This window comes from Taudactylus pleione, unplaced genomic scaffold, assembly GCF_031769625.1.
Source record: "Taudactylus pleione unplaced genomic scaffold, aTauple2 ptg000433l, whole genome shotgun sequence".
Lineage (NCBI taxonomy): Eukaryota > Metazoa > Chordata > Amphibia > Anura > Myobatrachidae > Taudactylus > Taudactylus pleione.
This window is the reverse complement of record NW_028284835.1, coordinates 2740733-2764869: the sequence shown is the minus strand read 5'-3', so window position 1 is coordinate 2764869 and position 24137 is coordinate 2740733.

Sequence of the window (24137 nt, the reverse complement as noted above, 5' to 3'; positions counted from 1 at the left end):
CCCTTGGGCCATGGCCCTCTCTCAGGTGCACTATATTATGTCCCTATTTATCCAAGGCATCTCCTGGCCTCCCATATCTCTTCCCAGGCCCTTCCCCATGAGGCCATGGCCCTCTCTCAGGTGCACTATATTATGTCCCTATTTATCCCCAGCATCTCCTGACCTCCCCTATCTCTTCCCTGGCCCTTCCCCATGAGGCCATGGCCCTCTCTCAGGTGCACTATATTATGTCCCTATTTATCCCCAGCATCTCCTGGCCTCCCCTATCTCTTCCCTGGCCCTTACCCATGAGGCCATGGCCCTCTCTCAGGTGCACTATATTATGTCCCTATTTATCCCCAGCATCTCCTGGCCTCCCCTATCACTTCCATGGCCCTTCCCCATGAGGCCATGGCCCACTCTCAGGTGCACTATATTATGTCCCTATTTATCCCCAGCATCTCCTGGCCTCCCCTATCTATTCCCTGGCCCTTCCCCATGAGACCATGGCCCTCTCTGAGGTGCACTATATTATGTCCCTATTTATCCCCAGCATCTCCTGGCCTCCCCTATCACTTCCCTGGCCCTTCCCCATGAGGCCATGGCCCTCTCTCAGGTGCACTATAGTATGTCACTGTTTATCCCCAGCATCTCCTGGCCTCCCCTATCTCTTCCCTGGCCCTTCCCCATGAGGCTATAGCCCTCTCTCAGGTGCACTATATTATGTCCCTATTCATCCCCAGCATCTCCTGGCCTCCCCTATCTCTTCCCTGGCCCTTCCCCATGAGGCCATGGCCCTCAATCAGGTGCACTATAATATGTCCCTATTTATCCCCTGCATCTCCTAGACTCCCCTATCTCTTCCCTGGCCCTTCCCCATGAGGCCATGGCCTTCTCTCAGGTGCAGTATATTTTGTCCCAATTTATCCCCAGCATCTCCTGGCCTCCCATATCTCTTCCCTGGCCCTTCCCCATGAGGCCGTGGCCCTCTCTGAGGTGCACTGTATTATGTCCATATTTATTCCCAGCATCTCCTAGCCTGGCCTCCCCTATATATTCCCTGGCCCTTCCCCTTGAGGCCATGGCCCTCTCTCAGGTGCTCTATATTATGTCCCTATTTATCCCCAGCATCTCATGGCCTCCCCTATCTCTTCCCTGGCCCTTCCCCATGAGGCCATGGCCCTCTCTCAGGTGCACTATATTATGTCCCTATTTATCCCCAGCATCTCCTGGCCTCCCATATCTCTTCCCTGTCCCTTCCCCATGAGGCCATGGCCCTCTCCCAGGTGCACTATATTATGTCCCTATTTTTCCCCAGCATCTCTTGGCCTCCCCTATCTCTTCCATGGCCCTTCCCCATGAGGCCATGGCCCCTCTCAGGTGCACTATATTATGTCCCTATTTATCCCCAGCATCTCCTGCCTGCCCCATCTCTTCCCTGGCACTTCCCCATGAGTCCATGGCCCTCTCTCAGGTGCACTATATTATGTCCCTATTTATCCCCAGCATCTCCTGGCCTCCCCTATCTCTTCCCTGGCCCTTCCCCATGAGGCCATGGCCCTTTTCAGGTGCACTATCTTGTCCCTATTTATACCCAGCATCACCTGGCCTCCCATACCTCTTCCCTGGCCCTTCCCCATGAGGCCATGGCCCTCTCTTAGGTGCACTATATTATGTCCCTATTTATCCCCAGCATCTCCTGGCCACCCCTATCTCTTCCCTGGCCCTTCCCCATGAGGCCATGGCCATTTTCAGGTGCACTATCTTGTCCCTATTTATACCCAGCATCACCTGGCCTCCAATATCTCTTCCCTGGCCCTTCCCCATGAGGCCATGGCCCTCTCTCAGGTGCACTATATTATGTCCCTATTTATCCCCAGCATCTCCAGGCCTCCCCTATCTCTTCCCTGGCCCATCCCCTTGAAGCCATGGCCCTCTCTTAGGTGCACTATATTATGTCCCTATTTATCCCCAGCATCTCCTAGCCTCCCCTACTATCTCTTCCCTGGCCCTTCCCCATGAGGCCATAGCCCTCTCTCAGGTGCACTATATTATGTCCCTATTCATCCCCAGCATCTCCTGGCCTCCCTTATCTCTTCCCTGGCCCTTCCCCATGAGGCCATGGCCCTCTCTCAGGTGCACTATAATATGTCCCTATTTATCCCCAGCATCTCCTAGCCTCCCCTATCTCTTCCCTGGCCCTTCCCCTTGAGGCCATGGCCTTCTCTGAGGTGCACTATGTTATGTCCCTATTTATCCTCAGCATCTCCTGGCCAGGCCTCCCCTATTTCTTCCCTGGCCCTTCCCCAGGAGGCCATGGCCCTCTCTCAGGTGCTCTATATTATGTCCCTATTTATCCCCAGCATCTCATGGCCTCCCCTATCTCTTCCCTGGCCCTTCCCCATGAGGCCATGGCCCTCTCTCAGGTGCACTATATTATGTCCCTAATTATCCCCAGCATCTCCTGGCCTCCCATATCTCTTCCCTGTCCCTTCCCCATGAGGCCATGGCCCTCTCTCAGGTGCACTATATTATGTCCCTATTAATCCCCAGCATCTCCTGTCCTCCCCTATCTCTTCCCTGGCCCTTCCCCATGAGGCCATGGCCCTCTCTCAGCTGCACTATATTATGTCCCTATTTATCCCCAGCATCTCCAGGCCGCCCCTATCACTTCCATGGCCCTTCCCCATGAGGCCATGGCCCTCTCTCAGGTGCACTATATTATGTCCCTATTTATCCCCAGCATCTCCTGGCCTCCCCTATCACTTCCCTGGCCCTTCCCCTTGAGGCGATGGCCCTCTCACAGGTGCACTATATTATGTCACTGTTTATCCCCAGCATCTCCTAGCCTCCCCTACTATCTCTTCCCTGGCCCTTCCCCATGAGGCCATAGCCCTCTCTCAGGTGCACTATATTATGTCCCTATTTATCCCCAGCATCTCCTGGCCTCCCCTATCTCTTCCCTGGCCCTTCCATATGAGGCCATGGCCCTCTCTCAGGTGCACTATAATATGTCCCTATTTATCCCCAGCATCTCCTAGCCTCCCCTATCTCTTCCCTGGCCCTTCCCCTTGAGGCCATGGCCATCTCTGAGGTGCACTATGTTATGTCCCTATTTATCCTCAGCATCTCCTGGCCAGGCCTCCCCTATTTCTTCCCTGGCCCTTCCCCATGAGGCCATGGCCCTCTCTCAGGTGCTCTATATTATGTCCCTTTTTATCCCCAGCATCTCATGGCCTCCCCTATCTCTTCCCTGGCCCTTCCCCATGAGGCCATGGCCCTCTCTCAGGTGCACTATATTATGTCCCTATTTATCCCCAGCATCTCCTTGCCTCCCATATCTCTTCCCTGTCCCTTCCCCATGAGGCCATGGCCCTCTCTCAGGTGCACTATATTATGTCCCTATTAATCCCCAGCATCTCCTGGCCTCCCCTATCTCTTCCATGGCCCTTCCCCATGAGGCCATGGCCCCTCTCAGGTGCACTATATTATGTCCCTATTTATCCCCAGCATCTCCTGCCTGCCCCATCTCTTCCCTGGCACTTCCCCATGAGTCCATGGCCCTCTCTCAGGTGCACTATATTATGTCCCTATTTATCCCCAGCATCTCCTGGCCTCCCCTATCTCTTCCCTGGCCCTTCCCCATGAGGCCATGGCCCTTTTCAGGTGCACTATCTTGTCCCTATTTATACCCAGCATCACCTGGCCTCCCATACCTCTTCCCTGGCCCTTCCCCATGAGGCCATGGCCCTCTCTTAGGTGCACTATATTATGTCCCTATTTATCCCCAGCATCTCCTGGCCACCCCTATCTCTTCCCTGGCCCTTCCCCATGAGGCCATGGCCATTTTCAGGTGCACTATCTTGTCCCTATTTATACCCAGCATCACCTGGCCTCCAATATCTCTTCCCTGGCCCTTCCCCATGAGGCCATGGCCCTCTCTCAGGTGCACTATATTATGTCCCTATTTATCCCCAGCATCTCCAGGCCTCCCCTATCTCTTCCCTGGCCCATCCCCTTGAAGCCATGGCCCTCTCTTAGGTGCACTATATTATGTCCCTATTTATCCCCAGCATCTCCTAGCCTCCCCTACTATCTCTTCCCTGGCCCTTCCCCATGAGGCCATAGCCCTCTCTCAGGTGCACTATATTATGTCCCTATTCATCCCCAGCATCTCCTGGCCTCCCTTATCTCTTCCCTGGCCCTTCCCCATGAGGCCATGGCCCTCTCTCAGGTGCACTATAATATGTCCCTATTTATCCCCAGCATCTCCTAGCCTCCCCTATCTCTTCCCTGGCCCTTCCCCTTGAGGCCATGGCCTTCTCTGAGGTGCACTATGTTATGTCCCTATTTATCCTCAGCATCTCCTGGCCAGGCCTCCCCTATTTCTTCCCTGGCCCTTCCCCAGGAGGCCATGGCCCTCTCTCAGGTGCTCTATATTATGTCCCTATTTATCCCCAGCATCTCATGGCCTCCCCTATCTCTTCCCTGGCCCTTCCCCATGAGGCCATGGCCCTCTCTCAGGTGCACTATATTATGTCCCTATTTATCCCCAGCATCTCCTGGCCTCCCATATCTCTTCCCTGTCCCTTCCCCATGAGGCCATGGCCCTCTCTCAGGTGCACTATATTATGTCCCTATTAATCCCCAGCATCTCCTGTCCTCCCCTATCTCTTCCCTGGCCCTTCCCCATGAGGCCATGGCCCTCTCTCAGCTGCACTATATTATGTCCCTATTTATCCCCAGCATCTCCAGGCCGCCCCTATCACTTCCATGGCCCTTCCCCATGAGGCCATGGCCCTCTCTCAGGTGCACTATATTATGTCCCTATTTATCCCCAGCATCTCCTGGCCTCCCCTATCACTTCCCTGGCCCTTCCCCATGAGGCGATGGCCCTCTCACAGGTGCACTATATTATGTCACTGTTTATCCCCAGCATCTCCTAGCCTCCCCTACTATCTCTTCCCTGGCCCTTCCCCATGAGGCCATAGCCCTCTCTCAGGTGCACTATATTATGTCCCTATTCATCCCCAGCATCTCCTGGCCTCCCCTATCTCTTCCCTGGCCCTTCCATATGAGGCCATGGCCCTCTCTCAGGTGCACTATAATATGTCCCTATTTATCCCCAGCATCTCCTAGCCTCCCCTATCTCTTCCCTGGCCCTTCCCCTTGAGGCCATGGCCATCTCTGAGGTGCACTATGTTATGTCCCTATTTATCCTCAGCATCTCCTGGCCAGGCCTCCCCTATTTCTTCCCTGGCCCTTCCCCATGAGGCCATGGCCCTCTCTCAGGTGCTCTATATTATGTCCCTTTTTATCCCCAGCATCTCATGGCCTCCCCTATCTCTTCCCTGGCCCTTCCCCATGAGGCCATGGCCCTCTCTCAGGTGCACTATATTATGTCCCTATTTATCCCCAGCATCTCCTTGCCTCCCATATCTCTTCCCTGTCCCTTCCCCATGAGGCCATGGCCCTCTCTCAGGTGCACTATATTATGTCCCTATTAATCCCCAGCATCTCCTGGCCTCCCCTATCTCTTCCATGGCCCTTCCCCATGAGGCCATGGCCCTCTCTCAGGTGTACTATATTATGTCCCTATTTATCCCCAGCATCTCCTGGCCGCCCCTATCTCTTCCCTGGCCCTTCCCCATGAGGCCATGGCTCTTTTCAGGTGAACTATCTTGTCCCTATTTATACCCAGCATCACCTGGCCTCCCATATCTCTTCCCTGGCCCTTCCCCATGAGGCCATGGCCCTTTTCAGGTGCACTATCTTGTCCCTATTTATACCCAGCATCACCTGGCCTCCCATATCTCTTCCCTGGCCCTTCCCCATGAGGCCATGTCCCTCTCTCAGGTGCACTATATTATGTCCCTATTTATCCCCAGCATCTCCTGGCCTCCCCTATCTCTTCCCTGGCCCTTCCCCTTGAGGCCATGGCCCTCTCTCAGGTGCACTATATTATGTCCCTATTTATCCAAGGCATCTCCTGGCCTCCCATATCTCTTCCCAGGCCCTTCCCCATGAGGCCATGGCCCTCTCTCAGGTGCACTATATTATGTCCCTATTTATCCCCAGCATCTCCTGACCTCCCCTATCTCTTCCCTGGCCCTTCCCCATGAGGCCATGGCCCTCTCTCAGGTGCACTATATTATGTCCCTATTTATCCCCAGCATCTCCTGGCCTCCCCTATCTCTTCCCTGGCCCTTACCCATGAGGCCATGGCCCTCTCTCAGGTGCACTATATTATGTCCCTATTTATCCCCAGCATCTCCTGGCCTCCCCTATCACTTCCATGTCCCTTCCCCATGAGGCCATGGCCCACTCTCAGGTGCACTATATTATGTCCCTATTTATCCCCAGCATCTCCTGGCCTCCCCTATCTCTTCCCTGGCCCTTCCCCATGAGACCATGGCCCTCTCTGAGGTGCACTATATTATGTCCCTATTTATCCCCAGCATCTCCTGGCCTCCCCTATCTCTTCCCTGGCCCTTCCCCATGATGCCATGGCCCTCAATCAGGTGCACTATAATATGTCCCTATTTATCCCCTGCATCTCCTAGACTCCCCTATCTCTTCCCTGGCCCTTCCCCATGAGGCCATGGCCTTCTCTCAGGTGCAGTATATTTTGTCCCAATTTATCCCCAGCATCTCCTGGCCTCCCATATCTCTTCCCTGGCCCTTCCCCATGAGGCCGTGGCCCTCTCTGAGGTGCACTATATTATGTCCATATTTCTTCCCAGCATCTCCTAGCCTGGCCTCCCCTATATCTTCCCTGGCCCTTCCCCTTGAGGCCATGGCCCTCTCTCAGGTGCTCTATATTATGTCCCTATTTATCCCCAGCATCTCATGGCCTCCTCTATCTCTTCCCTGGCCCTTCCCCATGAGGCCATGGCCCTCTCTCAGGTGCACTATATTATGTCCCTATTTATCCCCAGCATCTCCTGGCCTCCCATATCTCTTCCCTGCCCCTTCCCCATGAGGCCATGGCCCTCTCCCAGGTGCACTATATTATGTCCCTATTTTTCCCCAGCATCTCTTGGCCTCCCCTATCTCTTCCATGGCCCTTCCCCATGAGGCCATGGCCCTCTCTCAGGTGCACTATATTATGTCCCTATTTATCCCCAGCATCTCCTGCCTGCCCCATCTCTTCCCTGGCACTTCCCCATGAGTCCATGGCCCTCTCTCAGGTGCACTATATTATGTCCCTATTTATCCCCAGCATCTCCTGGCCTCCCCTGTCTCTTCCCTGGCCCTTCCCCATGAGGCCATGGCCCTTTTCAGGTGCACTATCTTGTCCCTATTTATACCCAGCATCACCTGGCCTCCCATATCTCTTCCCTGGCCCTTCCCCATGAGGCCATGGCCCTCTCTTAGGTGCACTATATTATGTCCCTATTTATCCCCAGCATCTCCTGGCCACCCCTATCTCTTCCCTGGCCCTTCCCCATGAGGCCATGGCCATTTTCAGGTGCACTATCTTGTCCCTATTTATACCCAGCATCACCTGGCCTCCAATATCTCTTCCCTGGCCCTTCCCCATGAGGCCATGGCCCTCTCTCAGGTGCACTATATTATGTCCCTATTTATCCCCAGCATCTCCAGGCCTCCCCTATCTCTTCCCTGGCCCTTCCCCTTGAGGCCATGGCCCTCTCTTAGGTGCACTATATTATGTCCCTATTTATCCCCAGCATCTCCTTGCCTCCCCTATCTCTTCCCTGGCCCTTCCCCATGAGGCCATGGCCCTCTCTCAGGTGCACTATATTATGTCCCTATTTATCCCCAGCATCTCCTGACCTCCCCTATCTCTTCCCTGGCCCTTCCCCATGAGGCCATGGCCCTCTCTCAGGTGCACTATATTATGTCCCTATTTATCCCCAGCATCTCCTGACCTCCCCTATCTCTTCCCTGGCCTTCCCCATGAGGCCTCACCCTCTCTCAGGTGCACTATAATATGTCCCTATTTATCCCCAGCATCTCCTGGCCGCCCCTATCACTTCCATGGCCCTTCCCCATGAGGCCATGGCCCTCTCTCAGGTGCACTATATTATGTCCCTATTTATCCCCAGCATCTCCTGGCCTCCCCTATCTCTTCCCTGGCCCTTCCCCATGAGGCCATGGCCCTCTCTCAGGTGCACTATATTATGTCCCTATTTATCCCCAGCATCTCCTGGCCTCCCCTATCACTTCCATGGCCCTTCCCCATGAGGCCATGGCCCTCTCTCAGGTGCACTATATTATGTCCCTATTTATCCCCAGCATCTCCTGGCCTCCCCTATCTCTTCCCTGGCCCTTCCCCATGAGGCCATGGCCCTCTCTCAGGTGCACTATATTATGTCCCTATTTATCCCCAGCATCTCCTGGCATCCCCTATCACTTCCCTGGCCCTTCCCCATGAGGCCATGGCCCTCTCTCAGGTGCACTATATTATGTCACTGTTTATCCCCAGCATCTCCTGGCCTCCCCTTTCTCTTCCCTGGCCCTTCCCCATGAGGCCATAGCCCTCTCTCAGGTGCACTATATTATGTCCCTATTCATCCCCAGCATCTGCTGGCCTCCCCTATCTCTTCCCTGGCCCTTCCCCATGAGGCCATGGCCCTCCCTCAGGTGCACTATAATATGTCCCTATTTATCCCCAGCATCTCCTAGCCTCCCCTATCTCATCCCTGGCCCTTCCCCATGAGGCCATGGCCTTCTCTCTGGTGCACCATATTATGTCCCCATTTATCCCCAGCATCTCCTGGCCTCCCCTATCTCTTCCCTGGCCCTTCCCCATGAGGCCATGGCCCTCTCTGAGGTGCACTATATTATGTCCCTATTTATCCCCTGCATCTCCTGACCTGGCCTCCCTTATCTCTTCCCTGGCCCTTCCCCATGAGGCCATAGCCTTCTCTCCGGTGCTCTATATTATGTCCCTATTTATCCCCAGCATCTCATGGCCTCCCCTATCTCTTGCCTGGCCCTTCTCCATGAGGCCATGGCCCTCTCTCAGGTGCACTATATTATGTCCCTATTTATCCCCAGCATCTCCTGGCCTCCCATATCTCTTCCCTGTCCCTTCCCCATGAGGCCATGGCCCTCTCTCAGGTGCACTATATTATGTCCCTATTTATCCCCAGCTTCACCTGGCCTCCCCTATCTCTTCCATGGTCCTTCCCCATGAGGCCATGGCCCTCTCTCAGGTGCACTATATTATGTCCCTATTTATCCCCAGCATGTCCTGGCCGCCCCATATCTTCCATGGCCAATCCCCATGAGTCCATGGCCCTCTCTCAGGTGCACTATATTCTGTCCCTATTTATCCCCAGCATCTCCTGGCCGCCCCTATCTCTTCCCTGGCCCTTCCCCATGAGGGTATGGCCCTTTTCAGGTGCACTATCTCTTCCATATTTATACCCAGCATCACCTGGCCTCCCATATCTCTTCCCTGGCCCTTCCCCATGAGGCCATGGCCCTCTCTCAGGTGCACTATATTATGTCCCTATTTATCCCCAGCATCTCCTGGCCTCCCCTATCTCTTCTCTGGCCCTTTCCCTTGAGGCCACGGCCCTCTCTCAGGTGCACTATATTATATCCCTATTTATCCCCAGCATCTCCTGACCTCCCCTATCTCTTCCCTGGCCCTTCCCCATGAGGCCTGACCCTCTCTCAGGTGCACTATAATATGTCCCTATTTATCCCCAGCATCTCCTGGCCTCCCCTATCTCTTGCCTGGCCCTTCCCCATGAGGCCATGGCCCTCTCTGAGGTGCACTATATTATGTCCCTATTTATCCCCAGCATCTCCTGGCCTTCCCTATCACTTCCCTGGCCCTTCCCCATGAGGCCATGGCCCTCTCTCAGGTGCACTATATTATGTCACTTTTTATCCCCAGCATCTCCTGGCGTCCCCTATCTCTTCCCTGGCCCTTCCCCATGAGGCCATAGCCCTCTCTCAGGTGCACTATATTATGTCCCTATTCATCCCCAGCATCTCCTGGCCTCCCCTATCTCTTCCCTGGCCCTTCCCCTTGAGGCCATGGCCCTCTCTCAGGTGCACTATAATATGTCCCTATTTATCCCCAGCATCTCCTAGCCTCCCCTATCTCTTCCCTGGCCCTTCCCCATGAGGCCATGGCCTTCTCTCTGGTGCATTATATTATGTCTCTATTTATCCCCAGCATCTCCTGGCCTCCCCTATCTCTTCCCTGGCCCTTCCCCATGAGGCCATGGCCCTCTCTGAGGTGCACTATATTATTTCCCTATTTAACCCCAGCATCTCCTGGCCTGGCCTCCCCTACTATCTCTTCCCTGGCCCTTCCCCATGAGGCCATGGCCCTCTCTCAGGTGCACTATATTATGTCCCTATTTATCCCCAGCATCTCCTTGCCTCCCCTATCTCTTCCCTGGCTCTTCCCCATGAGGCCATTTTCCTCTCTCTCTTATGTCCCTATTTATCCCCAGCATCTCCTGGCCTCCCATATCTCTTCCCTGTCCCTTCCCCATGAGGCCATGGCCCTCTCTCAGGTGCACTATTTTATGTCCCTATTTATCCCCAGCATCTCCTGGCCTCCCCTATCTCTTCCAAGGCCCTTCCCCATGAGGCCATGGCCCTCTCTCAGGTGCACTATATTATGTCACTGTTTATCCCCAGCATCTCCTGGCCACCCCTGTCTCTTCCCTGGCCCTTCCCCATGAGGCCATAGCCCTCTCTCAGGTGCACTATATTATCTCCCTATTCATCCCCAGCTTCTCCTGGCCTCCCCTATCTCTTCCCTGGCCCTTTCCCATGTGGCCATGGCTCTCTCTCAGGTGCACTATAATATGTCCCTATTTATCCCCTGCATCTCCTAGCCTCCCTTATCTCTTCCCTGGCCCTTCCCCATGAGGCCATGGCCCTCTCTCAGGTGCACTATATTATGTCCCTATTTATCCCCAGCATCTCCTGGCCTCCCCTATCTCTTCCCTGGCCCTTCCTCATGAGGCCATGGCCCTCTCTCAGGTGCACTATAATATGTCCCTATTTATCCCCAGCATCTCCTGGCCTCCCCTATCTCTTCCCTGGCCCTTCCCCATGAGGCCATAGCCCTCTCTCAGGTGCACTATATTATGTCCCTATTTATCCCCAGCATCTCCTAGCCTCCCCTATCTCTTCCCTGGCCCTTCCCCATGAGGCCATAGCCTTCTCTCAGGTGCACTATATTATGTCCCTATTTATCCCCAGCATCTCCTGGCCTCTCCTTTCTCTTCCCTGGACCTTCCCCATGAGTCCATGGCCCTCTCTCAGGTGCACTATATTATGTCCCTATTTATCCCCAGCATCTCCTGGCCTCCCCTATCTCTTCCAAGGCCCTTCCCCATGAGGCCGTGGCCCTCTCTCAGTCGCACTATATTATGTCCCTATTTATCCCCAGCATCTCCTGGCCTCCCCTATCTCTTCCCTGGCCCTTCCCCATGATGCCATGGCCCTCTCTCAGGTGCACTATATTATGTCCCTATTTATCCCCAGCATCTCCTGGCCTCCCCTATATCTTCCCTGGCCCTTCCCCATGAGGCCATGGCCCTCTCACAGGTGCACTATTTTATGTCCCTATTTATCCCGAGCATCTCCTGGCCTCTCCTATCTCTTTCCTGGCCCTACCCCATGAGGCCATGGCCCTCTCTCAGGTGCACTATATTATGTCCCTATTCATCCCCAGCATCTCCTGGCCTCCCCTATCTCTTCCCTGGCCCTTCCCCATGAGGCCATGGCCCTTTTCAGGTGCACTATATTATGTCCCTATTTATCCCCAGCATCTCCTGGCCTCCCCTATCTCTTCCCTGGCCCTTCCCCATAAGGCTATGGCCCTCTCTCAGGTGCACTATATTATGTCCCTATTTATCCCCAGCATCTCCTGGCCTCACCTATCTCTTCCCTCGCCCTTCCCCATGAGGCCATGGCCCTTTTCAGGTGCACTATATTATGTCCCTATTTAAAAATGAAGGGGGGGGGCGCCAATGCTCTCTGTCCCAGGGCACCAAAAAGTCTAATTATGGCTCTGTTGTTAATACCCTGTTTTATTTTATTTTGGTACAAAGAGCTGCTGAGCTGTATTAATAAATGTAAATATGCGTCATGGTCTCTGTAAAATATTATAGTCACGTTAGGTTTGTATTACAGACTATGGAACTGAGTCGGGGGGTTCTCTGTGCACGGGCGTAAATGGCGAGTTTTCGCATACAGCGCACATGCAGGTAGGAATGTACGCACCTTTGCGCATGTCTATCCTATTCTGAGTTGGAAGGAACTTGGCTGACTCTGTCTTTCTGTGAAGTTGGGCATGTTAGGGTGAGATCTGGGCTGCGACAATGCAAGCTCGCGTCATGGGCGTGTACCAATAGCTCTGCGCGATTCTGAGCTGAGCGAGCGTACGGGGGAGGGAAGCCTGTGTCTGATGGCTCTGCTGCACTCAGCATGGGGCAAGTGCGCGTGCAGTTACTAATGATGACGGCTCTAGCATATTATCAATGGGCAGTCCCAACATTTGATGTAGGCTGATTGGGACTTTTGCGCACCAAAGGAGCGCGTTCCCGAAAAGGGGGCGTGGTCTACACAATAAGGGGCGTGGCCTAGTGGCACTCTCCGCTTCCATCACTAATGGGGCGTGCCCAGCATCTCTGAGATGCTGGGCTGCCCCTGGGCTTCCTTCCGTACTCTGAATAGATGCTGTGCGAACGCGCAGCATCTATTCTCGCTCTGCATACACGCTGCTCTGCATAGCAGAGGTGTATGCTTCCCACAACTTCCCCCCCACCGCGGGACTCTGCGGCCTGCGGCAGGGACAGCGAGACTGTCCCAGGAAAACGGGACTGTCCTGCTGAATGCGGGACAGTTGGGAGGTATGCACCTACATCAATCAGTGTCTATGGGTGATTGCACTCACGCGATCGCTAGCAACGGTCGCTAGGTTTGATGAGCTGCACGTTAAGCCTAGTGATAATGCCAGTGACCCGTGGTATACTAATGAAGTACAGAACAGTGATCGTTCTGTCCTTCATTAACTCGTTCTCGTGTGTACGGGCAATCCCAGCTTAAGGGCATTCATTCCGATATAAGAACGAATTCCCGTCGCTCCAGTGTGTGAACACCTTAAGTCTGCTCGGCTTCACTCGATTTCCTTAAACAGGTTTTAATCAGTTATAGGGTCATATTCAATTTGGGAGTGAAAAGTCTGTGCTGGACTTTTCGCTCCACATCGCAGGTTTTCCGGGAATAAGGTATCAGGCGCGTGCCCGCTTTATCCCCGTGTTCAATTAGAAATCAACGAAGACGGAAGCCGGCGGAAAGGTAAGTATCGCCAAAAAACGGGAATTTTCTGGAAATATTCCAGGGACCCCCTAAAGATGTCTAGACATGGGGGATCACTATGGGTACCCCCATTTTTACCTGCTGAAGGAAGTCGGGGTTTCTAATAGCCACGGCAGGTGCATATTTGTGGCTATGAAGAAGGGGTGAAGAATAGCACTTAGCCATAGTTATGTTTACAAAAAAAAAAAAAAATCTATCAAATTTGGGGTACAAGAAAATGGGGGTTTTTAAGTCCCTAAAATGATTTTGAAAAATTCTGCAAATATGCACCTGCTGCTACTCCCGAAATGAAGAAAACACCTGCCGCATACTTGGGAACCCCTCTGGATTTAATTTGGATATTTTAGAAGTGTGTTCCCTATTTTTTTTTTTAACCCCAAAATTAAGTTAACTTTTTCAGGTGTCCCTATTTTTTTTTGACACAGTTTTCTTTAAAATGACATTCCCAGGGATGCAGGCTATTTTTTTTTAAGCCTGCACCCCTAAACCCCAATTCTGTCCTTTTTTTCCCCACCTATTTCAATGGTGAAAAGTTATCCCTGTTTTTATTCAAAGACTTTTCAAAGCTGCGAAAAGTCTTTGAAATTGAATACGGGGATAATTGAAATAGGCGAAAATGACGTCATCAGCGATAAATTCTGTCCGATTCTGACTTTTTGCGACCTAATTGAATACCCCCCTTAGAGTAGAAAATCCTCTTTGACATGCAGCTGTGCTTACAGGTATAGTCAGTCCAATAGCAGCTGATTTTGGAAAATTTTCTTTGAGTTCAGTTATTGCATTATTTATTTTCAATCTAGATTTTGATACAACTGCCCATTCTAGCTTAGTATTTTCATAGTTTAACATCGCAGGACTTCCACTTTTAGAATTTTGCTCAGAAAGAATCTCACAGGCCTCATTTTGACCATGCTTATCTGTATTGCATAAGAAATACATTGGTTTATTGCTTCTAACCCTTAACAACCTTGTATAGCTTACTTAACTTAAACTAATAAATAACGACACAGACAACAAGAGCTTGGCTAAAACGTCACAGCTTTTATTTATAATTAATTAACCTAACCAGGGTGGCAAAGAGACGCTGCAGGCTCAGTTCTAGCTTTTACTTTGCTCAAATACTCGGGGAACAAACTGACACGTTCTTCCTCTAGACGCACTAACACTGCATGGGTCCCACTTCCCTCCTGGGCCAATCCGAGACGCTTTCGTACAAAAGCGCCCGGGTCCCCCCGCACGGAGAAGGACAAATTTGCCTCGTTCATCGAGGGCAAGTGCCCCCACAACGTATCTTGCGCCACATAAAGCCACTGAGCTGCAGCGTACTCCCGTCATGCTGTGCCTCCCCTAAATTGGGAAGAAAAAGTTAGTGTGACACAACCACAAACAGTAACGGGTGGGATGGTGGGTTTCAGAGATCCAGAAAAAGAGGCTGTTTACATGCAAACAAGCCACTATATACTGATCATCTGACCACTCCCTCAAACAATATTATTGGCTCACCCAACCAGCTGACCAGACAGCCTTGTAATCTGCCCAGCAACAAGGCTGTCATCAACAGCCATACAGCAAAAAACCTAGTATTGTTAGTTATTCTCACACTTATCCAGCCTTCGCCTACTAAACTCTTGAAAAACAGGACATGACTGGCAAATCTGTAAATCTCGCTTCGAGGTGGATAATATCTGTGTCTATTTATTTACCATAAAAGTTTATCTTGGGGTGGGTACACACCTGACAGATATAGCTGCAGATCAAGTGATGGTCATTCATACACACTGAATGGCCATCATCTGCTTGTGCCCTCGGGTCCTGGCGGCCGGGTCGGGGGCGGGTCCCGCCCCCCTCCTTGCGGCTGCCACTGTGTGTATATGGGCGGTCAGCAGATATAACTGTCCTTCGGCTGTGCAGCACAGCCAATGCGATATGTCGGTGAACGCAAACGTTCACCGACATATCATGGGTACACACTGGCTGACGGGCTGCAGATATATTGGCCGATCAATTGATCGGCCAATGTATCTATCAGTGTGTACCCAGCTTTAAAAGCATTAGTATCAGAACAATTTATTCTGAGGTCTGTCCATTCACCAGGAAGATGTATATGGAGATCAGTGGCGTAACTACGGTATTAGGAGCCCAGGGCAAATTTGAAAAAGTAGCCTCCCCCCCACCCCTAACATAACGATATGTGCGCGTGCCAAAGGCGCGCGGGGAAAAAAATGGGCGTGGTCACTTAAAAATGAGGCGTGTCAACATGACACACCCCTTTATTTTCACGCTGAACATTCCTATCCATATGCTCCTTAACCCCAGTAGTACCCCTTATACAGTACCCCCAGTATGCAGTTGTGGTCCCTCTTATGCAGGCCCATAGTAGTGCCCCTTATACAGTATCCCCAGTAGTGGTCCCCCTTATACAGCCCCCAATTAGTTCCCCTTACTCAGTACCCCCAGTAGTGGCCCCCCAAATGCAGTGCCCCACGTAGTGTTCCCCCTTATGCAGTGCCCCCAGTAGCAGTCCCCACAATGCAGTGCGCCCAGTAGCAGTATCCCCTTATGCAGTGCCCTTTATATGGTGCCCCCAGTAGTCCCCCCCTATGCAGTGCCCTTCATATAGTGACCCAGCAGTAGTCCCCCCCCATGCAGTTTTCCCAGTAGTGGTCCCCTTATGCAGGCACCCTGTAGTGATCCCCCCTATCCAGTGCCCCCTGTAGTGGCCCTTCCTATTATTGCCCCCAGTAGTGGTCCCCCGAGTGCAGTGCCTCTAGTAGGCCCCTTTTATAATGCCCCCAGTGGTAGTTCCCCCCCAAGTAGTAGTCCCCAGTAGAGTAGGTCCTCCCAATGGTGCCCCCAGTAGTAGCCACCCCTCCCCCAGTAGAGGTCCCCCCAGTAGTAGCCACCCCTCCCCCAGTAGAGGTCCCCCCAGTAGTAGCCACCCCTCCCCCAGTAGAGGTCCCCCCAGTAGTAGCCACCCCCTCCCCCGTTGTGCAGATAGGTTAAAAATATATATATATCTATAAAAATATACTTACCTGAATCTCTGCTCCTGGTCCTGGTCCTGGTCGCGATGCCGCTCCCGCCCGGGCGGGCGCGCTCAGCATTATGGGACAGACGTCATGACGTCAGTCCCATTACCCACTGCAGGAGCCGGACGGAAGTCCGGCTCTTGCAGTGGGTGCTGCAGCAGTCAATGAGAGTCTATCTGACTCTCATTGGCTGCTGTTTAACACACGCATCGCCGCCAGCGCTGGCGGCGATGCGTGTGTTATGCACAGCCTGACCCCGCCTCCTGGCGCTATTGGGCAAGCGCTCAGGGGGAGGGAACGGGCTCAGGCGTGCAGCACAGGACCGGCGCTGGAAGCCTAGCGCCGGTCCTGTGTAAATGTGTAGCGCTGACCGCACTCACTGCGGTCAGCGCTACACTGGCTAACTAGGGCGGGCGGGCCGGTACCGTGGCCGGCGGCGCCCCCCGCACCGCCGGTCCAACGGCGCCCGGGGCACGAACCCCACCCGCCCTGCCCTAGTTACGCCACTGATGGAGATTGGTAACATGATTAGCAGGTGCGGGTTTGTAGCTTCTCAGATAGGGTCTATTTCTGTTACATTAACATCTTGCCTTTGCCAAAAATGTAGACAATTTAGACAAATGAGACAGCACATATGAAGGCACCATAAGCGCAGCTACGAAATTGTATGTTCTCATATGTTTGCTTAAACCTCCAGCTGTGATGTAATTTTGTTCTGTTTCCCGTGCGGCAATGACACTCGCCAAGGATTCTCTTATAGACGGTGCAGCAAAGTCAGTAGACCGCCACCTAGTGGCTTATGTAACAGGCTGCGACTTGCAGCCGCTGCGGGAACTCCTGCGAGTCTTCCCGTATTTTAAAGCAGTATTTATTATAAAGGCAAAACCAGCTTAGGAGCAGTTATAAAGTAGCGTGAGGGTGGACTCGGACATGATGTTTATAGTTGCGCAATATGCACATTTGGGGGGGGGGTTGTTTTTGCACTTGATAATAATCCCCCACTGTATTTGTACCCATGGAGAATCTCCATAATATGTGCAATTGTTATTTAATATCTATAGCGATATAGGCTATGTTTGAGGATGATGGTATTCCTTTCCCTTTGGCTGAGGAAGGGGTATGCAATCGGGATGCCGACGGTCTAAATGACGATAGTCGGCATCCCAACTGTCTAATCCCGGGAAGGGTCTAATGACAGGCGCCAAAATCCCGACGCCTGTCATTTTACCTACGCCGGGCGCCCGAGGCCCGTCATCCCGATCGAAGGTAAGCCGGGCGCGGACAGCCACAGGGGTGGGAGGGTTAGGTTAGGGGCTTCCGGGAGGGACTTAGGGTTAGGCAGCCCCCTGGGAGGGTTAGGTGTAGGCTAGGGGAAGGAGGGGTTAGGTTAGGCACCCCCAGGGGGAAGTTAGGGTTAGGCACCCCACAGGGAGACTTAGGTTTAGGCTGCGGGGAAGGGGTGTTAGGTTTAGGCACTTAGAGGAGGGGTTAGGGTTAGGCACCCCACGGGAGACTTAGGTTTAGGCTGCAGGGAAGGAGGGTTAGGTTTAGGCACTTAGAGGAGGGGTTAGGGTTAGGCACTTGGGGGGGAGGTTAGGGTTAGGCACCTCTAATGGAGGGTTAGGGGGGGTGTTAGGTTAGCGGTACTTACCTAAATTAGCAGTCGGGATCTTGACCTCTGCCGGGCTTCCGCTGTCGGGATTTGAACCATGCGGCGGGCGGTAAATCATACCGATCCCGAGGAAGGTATGTCCAACTTCTGTTGCACAGCAATCACTTGCCAAGCTAACAGAACAGAACCACCTGGATGGGTAAGCAGGGGGTAATCTAGTTTCTAGCCCATCTGAAATACTGATCCACTTATTTTTTATTTTGTTCTATTTGTTTATTTTTTAGAATAAAGGGGCACATTTTATTTTCTCTAATAACTTTAGTAAATTAGTGCGTCATATCCAGGATTAGGATTCAGAACCCACAGGCTGGCGAGATACGGGTACTTGTAGCGCCCACGTGTATTTTAGTCCTGTGAATCCAACGCTTACATCCGCAGCTCATGTGACTAACTACGCTTAAGGATTATGTATCACGCAAATTCAATATGACACACACCATAAACACATGAAGACAGACGCTCTGCGCTCAGCGCAGGGAAATTGACCCTGATAAATAGCTTTTTGTCCTGCTGTGAATATATGCATTTGTATGGAATGTTATTCTTATCTCATGTATCAATTTACCTTATAACACTATAACACTGATGTGCTGTTATCTTTTCCAAAGACCCGAGAACTGATGCCCAGAGACAAATAGCGGGTTCAGTTTAATTCCCAAGACAGGGCGGTATTTGTTCAAAGGAAACAGCGAGAGAGGTCGGCATCCCACAGCCTGCGGTGATACTTAAGGTTCCGGTGTCCCCTTATCTCGCCCGCTGGGCTATTTGTGTTCACAAAATGCAGGTTCTGAAAGTGAAGACAAGACGGAGAAGATAAGGACAAAGCCATTGAGCGCAGGATGTGATATAAACAGGATGCCATGAAAGCAGAAAGGCCCCCGCTCACTTTAGACCACGGGAAGACGAGTCTGTCTCTTTGTTTCCAGCACAGCAATGCAGAATACGGCCAATGTCTGATCGGAAACTCATTAAGATTGATTATATTTATAAAATAGCTCATAAAGGGCAGTGAGTATTGGTGCAATGCTCTGCAGAAAACATTTGCTATGGCCGCTTCCGACAAGAAGTTCATTTAATCTATAGAAGCGCAGGCAATAAATATGCTGGGTAATGCAAAAAGGGTTAAATGATTAGCAGAGGACCAGATACACATTTTCAGAGACGTCTCTTGTTAGGTCTCCCAAAGATACACTTGATAATAATTATTCCCTTTCCACTTATCTGTCCACAGAGAAACACATTAATGTATTCCTCTTATTGTAACATGTGCTATGTATGAAGAGTTTATTTGAAAAAAAGGCAAAAATATATAAAGTATGAAATAAAAATAAATAAATAGCTAAAAAGAAGAATTACTGCTACTTGTACTAACATTTGTTCTCTGCAAATTTCCAACATAAACAATTCCTGTAATGGCCCGTATTCAATTAGAGGCGAAAAGTCTGAAAGGATTCGCCTGTCCGACTTTCCGCCTCCTTCGCCTGTTTCAGAGGCAAAAACTTTTCGTGCGCGTCCCCGCTTTTCGCCCTATTAAATTCCTAACCACGCGAAAACGGAAAGCGGTGAATGCGGGAACAGGCAGAAAGTACAGTCAGAAGTAGGGAAATCAGTCTGTACCCCCAAAAAAAGATGCACTAACAGGGAATGAATGTAGATGTGTACTAATAGCCCTAATAAGTGTTTGGGGTACTTAAGTAGTTTAAATTGGCTTTTATTAGCTTCTCTGCAAAAGTGGTGAAGAATGGCATAAAGCTGTATTTTTTGATGAAAATAAGTAGTCCAGTCAAATTTGGGGTGCTTGAAAATGGGTGACAGCATATTTAAATGTCTCTAAAATGAACTTTTAAAAAATGTCAAAAACGCACCTGCGGCATTTTCCTGCAATCCCAAAAACACCTGACCGATCCTTGCAGACCCCCAAGAAGTCTATTTCGCTAGTTTTTATGCTTGTCCTCCCACTTTTTACTTTTTTGCCCCAAAAATTAAAGTACTTTTTTGGGGTGTTCTTCATATATATATATATATATATATTAGGGGTGAGCGGGTTCGGATTTCTGAAATCCGAACCCCCCCGAGCCCCCCCGATCCGAGTCCGATCCGAGTCAGGCTCGACTTTACCCGCCTGACTCGGATCTGAAATCGAGGCAAAACGTCATCATCCCGCCTTCCGAGTCTCGCGGGTTTTGGATCCTATATAAGGTACCCGCGTCGGCGCCATTTTCTCACTCGGCTGTGGACAGTGAAGAGGGAGGGTGGGAGTTAGGGCTGTGTAGTGTAGTGTAGTGTAGTGCTGCTGTTGTCCACTACTTCAAAGTCCATAGGGGCTGGCTGTGTTGTGCTGTGCTGCTGTTGTTAATAGGGGCTGTGTCCACTACTTCAAAGTCCATAGGGGCTGGCTGGACTGTGTTGTGCAGTCAGTTCTCCATAGGGGCTGTGTCCACTCCAAAGTCCTGTGCAGTGTCCCAGTCCTAAAGGAGTGCTGTAGTGTTGTCCAGGGGGTGCTCTGTCCATCAGGGGTGCTCCCCCCAAGTGCTAAAAAAATAATATATTTTCTGTGTTTGTGAATTGTGTGCGCAGTAGCCGCACGTGCATCAACAAAGTAGTGCCAAGCGTGCGCCTGTGTCATAAGTAAAGGACCGGCTGGCTTGACCGTTAAAGGGTGCTGTAACCCCCGAAAGTACACTCCAGTCCAAACCAAAAAAAAATTATTTTCTGTGTTTGTGAATTGTGTGCGCAGTAGCCGCACGTGCATCAACAAAGTAGTGCCAAGCGTGCGCCTGTGTCATAAGTAAAGGGCCGGCTGGCTTGACCATTAAGGGTGCTGTAACCCCCGAAAGTACACTCCAGTCCAAACCAAAAAAAAAATTATTTTCTGTGTTTGTGAATTGTGTGCGCAGTAGCCGCACGTGCATCAACAAAGTAGTGCCAAGCGTGCGCCTGTGTCATAAGTAAAGGGCCGGCTGGCTTGACCGTTAAGGGTGCTGTAACCCCCGAAAGTACACTCCAGTCCAAACCAAAAAAAAAATTATTTTCTGTGTTTGTGAATTGTGTGCGCAGTAGCCGCACGTGCATCAACAAAGTAGTGCCAAGCGTGCGCCTGTGTCATAAGTACAGGGCCGGCTGGCTTGACCATTAAAGGGTGCTGTAACCCCCAAAGTACACTCCAGTCCAAACCAAAAAAAAAATTATTTTCTGTGTTTGTGAATTGTGTGCGCAGTAGCCGCACGTGCATCAACAAAGTAGTGCCAAGCGTGCACCTGTGTCATAAGTAAAGGGCCGGCTGGCTTGACCGTTAAAGGGTGCTGTAACCCCCAAAGTACACTCCAGTCCAAGCCAAAAAAAAATTTATTTTCTGTGTTTGTGAATTGTGTGCGCAGTAGCCGCACGTGCATCAACAAAGTAGTGCCAAGCGTGCGCCTGTGTCATAAGTAAAGGGCCGGCTGGCTTGACCGTTAAAGGGTGCTGTAACCCCCAAAGTACACTCCAGTCCAAACCAAAAAAAAAATTATTTTCTGTGTTTGTGAATTGTGTGCGCAGTAGCCGCACGTGCATCAACAAAGTAGTGCCAAGCGTGCGCCTGTGTCATAAGTAAAGGGCCGGCTGGCTTGACCGTTAAAGGGTGCTGTAACCCCCGAAAGTACACTCCAGTCCAAACCAAAAAAAAATTATTTTCTGTGTTTGTGAATTGTGTGCGCAGTAGCCGCACGTGCATCAACAAAGTAGTGCCAAGCGTGCGCCTGTGCCATAAGTAAAGGGCCGGCTGGCTTGACCGTTAAAGGGTGCTGTAACCCCCGAGAGTACACTCCAGTCCAAACCAAAAAAAAATTATTTTCTGTGTTTGTGAATTGTGTGCGCAGTAGCCGCACGTGCATCAACAAAGTAGTGCCAAGCGTGCGCCTGTGTCATAAGTAAAGGGCCGGCTGGCTTGACCGTTAAGGGTGCTGTAACCCCCGAAAGTACACTCCAGTCCAAACCAAAAAAAAATTATTTTCTGTGTTTGTGAATTGTGTGCGCAGTAGCCGCACGTGCATCAACAAAGTAGTGCCAAGAGTGCGCCTGTGTCATAAGTAAAGGGCCGGCTGGCTTGACCGTTAAAGGGTGCTGTAACCCACAAAGTACACTCCAGTCCAAACCAAAAAAAAAATTATTTTCTGTGTTTAGCCGCACGTATATATCAAATCGATATAACATAAATGGAGGACCAAACTTTCTCCGATAAAAATAAAATAGAGAAAGATCAAGAACCACTTCCTCCTAGTGCTGAAGCTGCTGCCACTAGTCATGACATAGACGATAACATGCCATCAACGTCGTCTGCCAAGGCCGATGCCCAATGTCATAGTAGAGGGCACATACAATCCCAAATGGCAAAGTTCAGGAAAATGACCTTGAAAAAGACATTTAAATCAGCTGAAGAGAAACGTAAACTTGCCAATATGCCATTTACGACACGGAGTGGCAAGGAACGGCTAAGGTCGATCCCTAGTATGTTCATGACTAGTGGTTCAGCTTCACATGACGATGGAAGCCCTCCTCCCACTAAAAAAATCAAAAGAGTTAAGCTGGCAAAAGCACAGCGAAGAACTGTGCTTTCTAAGAAGATATCACAAATCCCCAAGGAGAGTCCAAGTGTGGTGGTGGTTGCGATGCCTGACCTTCCCAGCACTGGACGGGAAGAGGTGGCTCTTTCCACCATTTGCACGCCCCCTGCAAGTGCTGAAAGGAGCACCCACAGTCCACTTGCTGATATGCAAATTGAAGATGTCACTGTTGAAGTACAACAGGATGAGGATACTGGTGTAGCTGGCGCTGAGGAGGAAGTTGGCGAGGAGGATTCTAATGGTGATGTGGTTTGTTTAAATCAGGCTCCGGGGGAGACAGTTGTTGTCCGTGGGATGAAAAAGCCCATCACGGTCATGCCTGGGCAGAAGACCAAACATTCCACCTCTTTGGTCTGGCAATATTTCTATCCAAATCCGGACAACAACTGTCTTGCCATATGTACCATATGTAAAGGTGAAATAAGTAGGGGTAGGGACGTCAACCACCTAGGAACATCCTCCCTTATACGGCACCTGCAGCGCGTTCATAAAAAGTTACTGTCAAGTTCAGAAACTTTGGCTAAGACCGTAAGCAGTCCAGGGACACCTAAATCCCGTTGTCCTGTTGTATCCAAGCGCCTGCAAACCACACCGTCAACTCCCTCCTCGTCAATTTCCTCCTTAGTCAGGATCGGAAGTAGTCCTGCAGGCCATGTCACTGGCATGACTGACTCTCCTATCCGGGATTCCTCTGGAGGATCCTGCATTGCTACGCCTACTGCTGCCGCTGCTGCTGTTGCTGCTGCTGGGAGTCATTCATCATCCCAGAGAGGAAGTAGGAACACCACTACTTTTACTAAACAATTGACCCTCCAACAGTCCTTAGCGAGGAGGATGAAGTACGACAGCAGTCATCCTGAAGCAAAACGTATAACTGAGGCCTTGACTGCTATGTTGGTGTTAGACGTGCGTCCGGTATCCGCCATTAGTGCAGTGGGATTTAGACAATTGATGGAGGTAGTGTGTCCCCGGTTCCAAATCCCGTCTAGATTCCACTTCACTAGGCAGGCGATACCGAGACTGTACAGAAACGTCAGAAAAAGTGTCCTCAGTGTCCTGAAAAATGCCGTTGTACACAATGTCCACTTAACCACGGACATGTGGACAAGTGGAACAGGGCAGACTAAGGACTATATGACTGTGACAGCCCACTGGGTAGATGTATCACCTTACGCAGCAACAGCAGCAGCGTCACCAGTAGCAGCATCTCAGAAACGCCAGCTCGTTACAAGGCAGGCTACGCTGTGTATCACCGGTTTCAGTAAGAGGCACACCGCCGACAACCTCTTAGAGAAACTGAGGGAAATCATCGCCCAGTGGCTTACCCCACTTAGACTCTCCTGGGGATTTGTGATATCTGACAACGCCACCAATATTGTGCGGGCATTACATCTGGGCAAATTCCAGCACGTCCCATGTTTTGCTCACACAATAAACTTGGTGGTGCAGAATTTTCTGAAAAGCGACAGGGGCGTGCAGGAGACGCTTTGGGTGGCCCGAAAAATTTCTGGCCACTTTCGCCATTCAGCG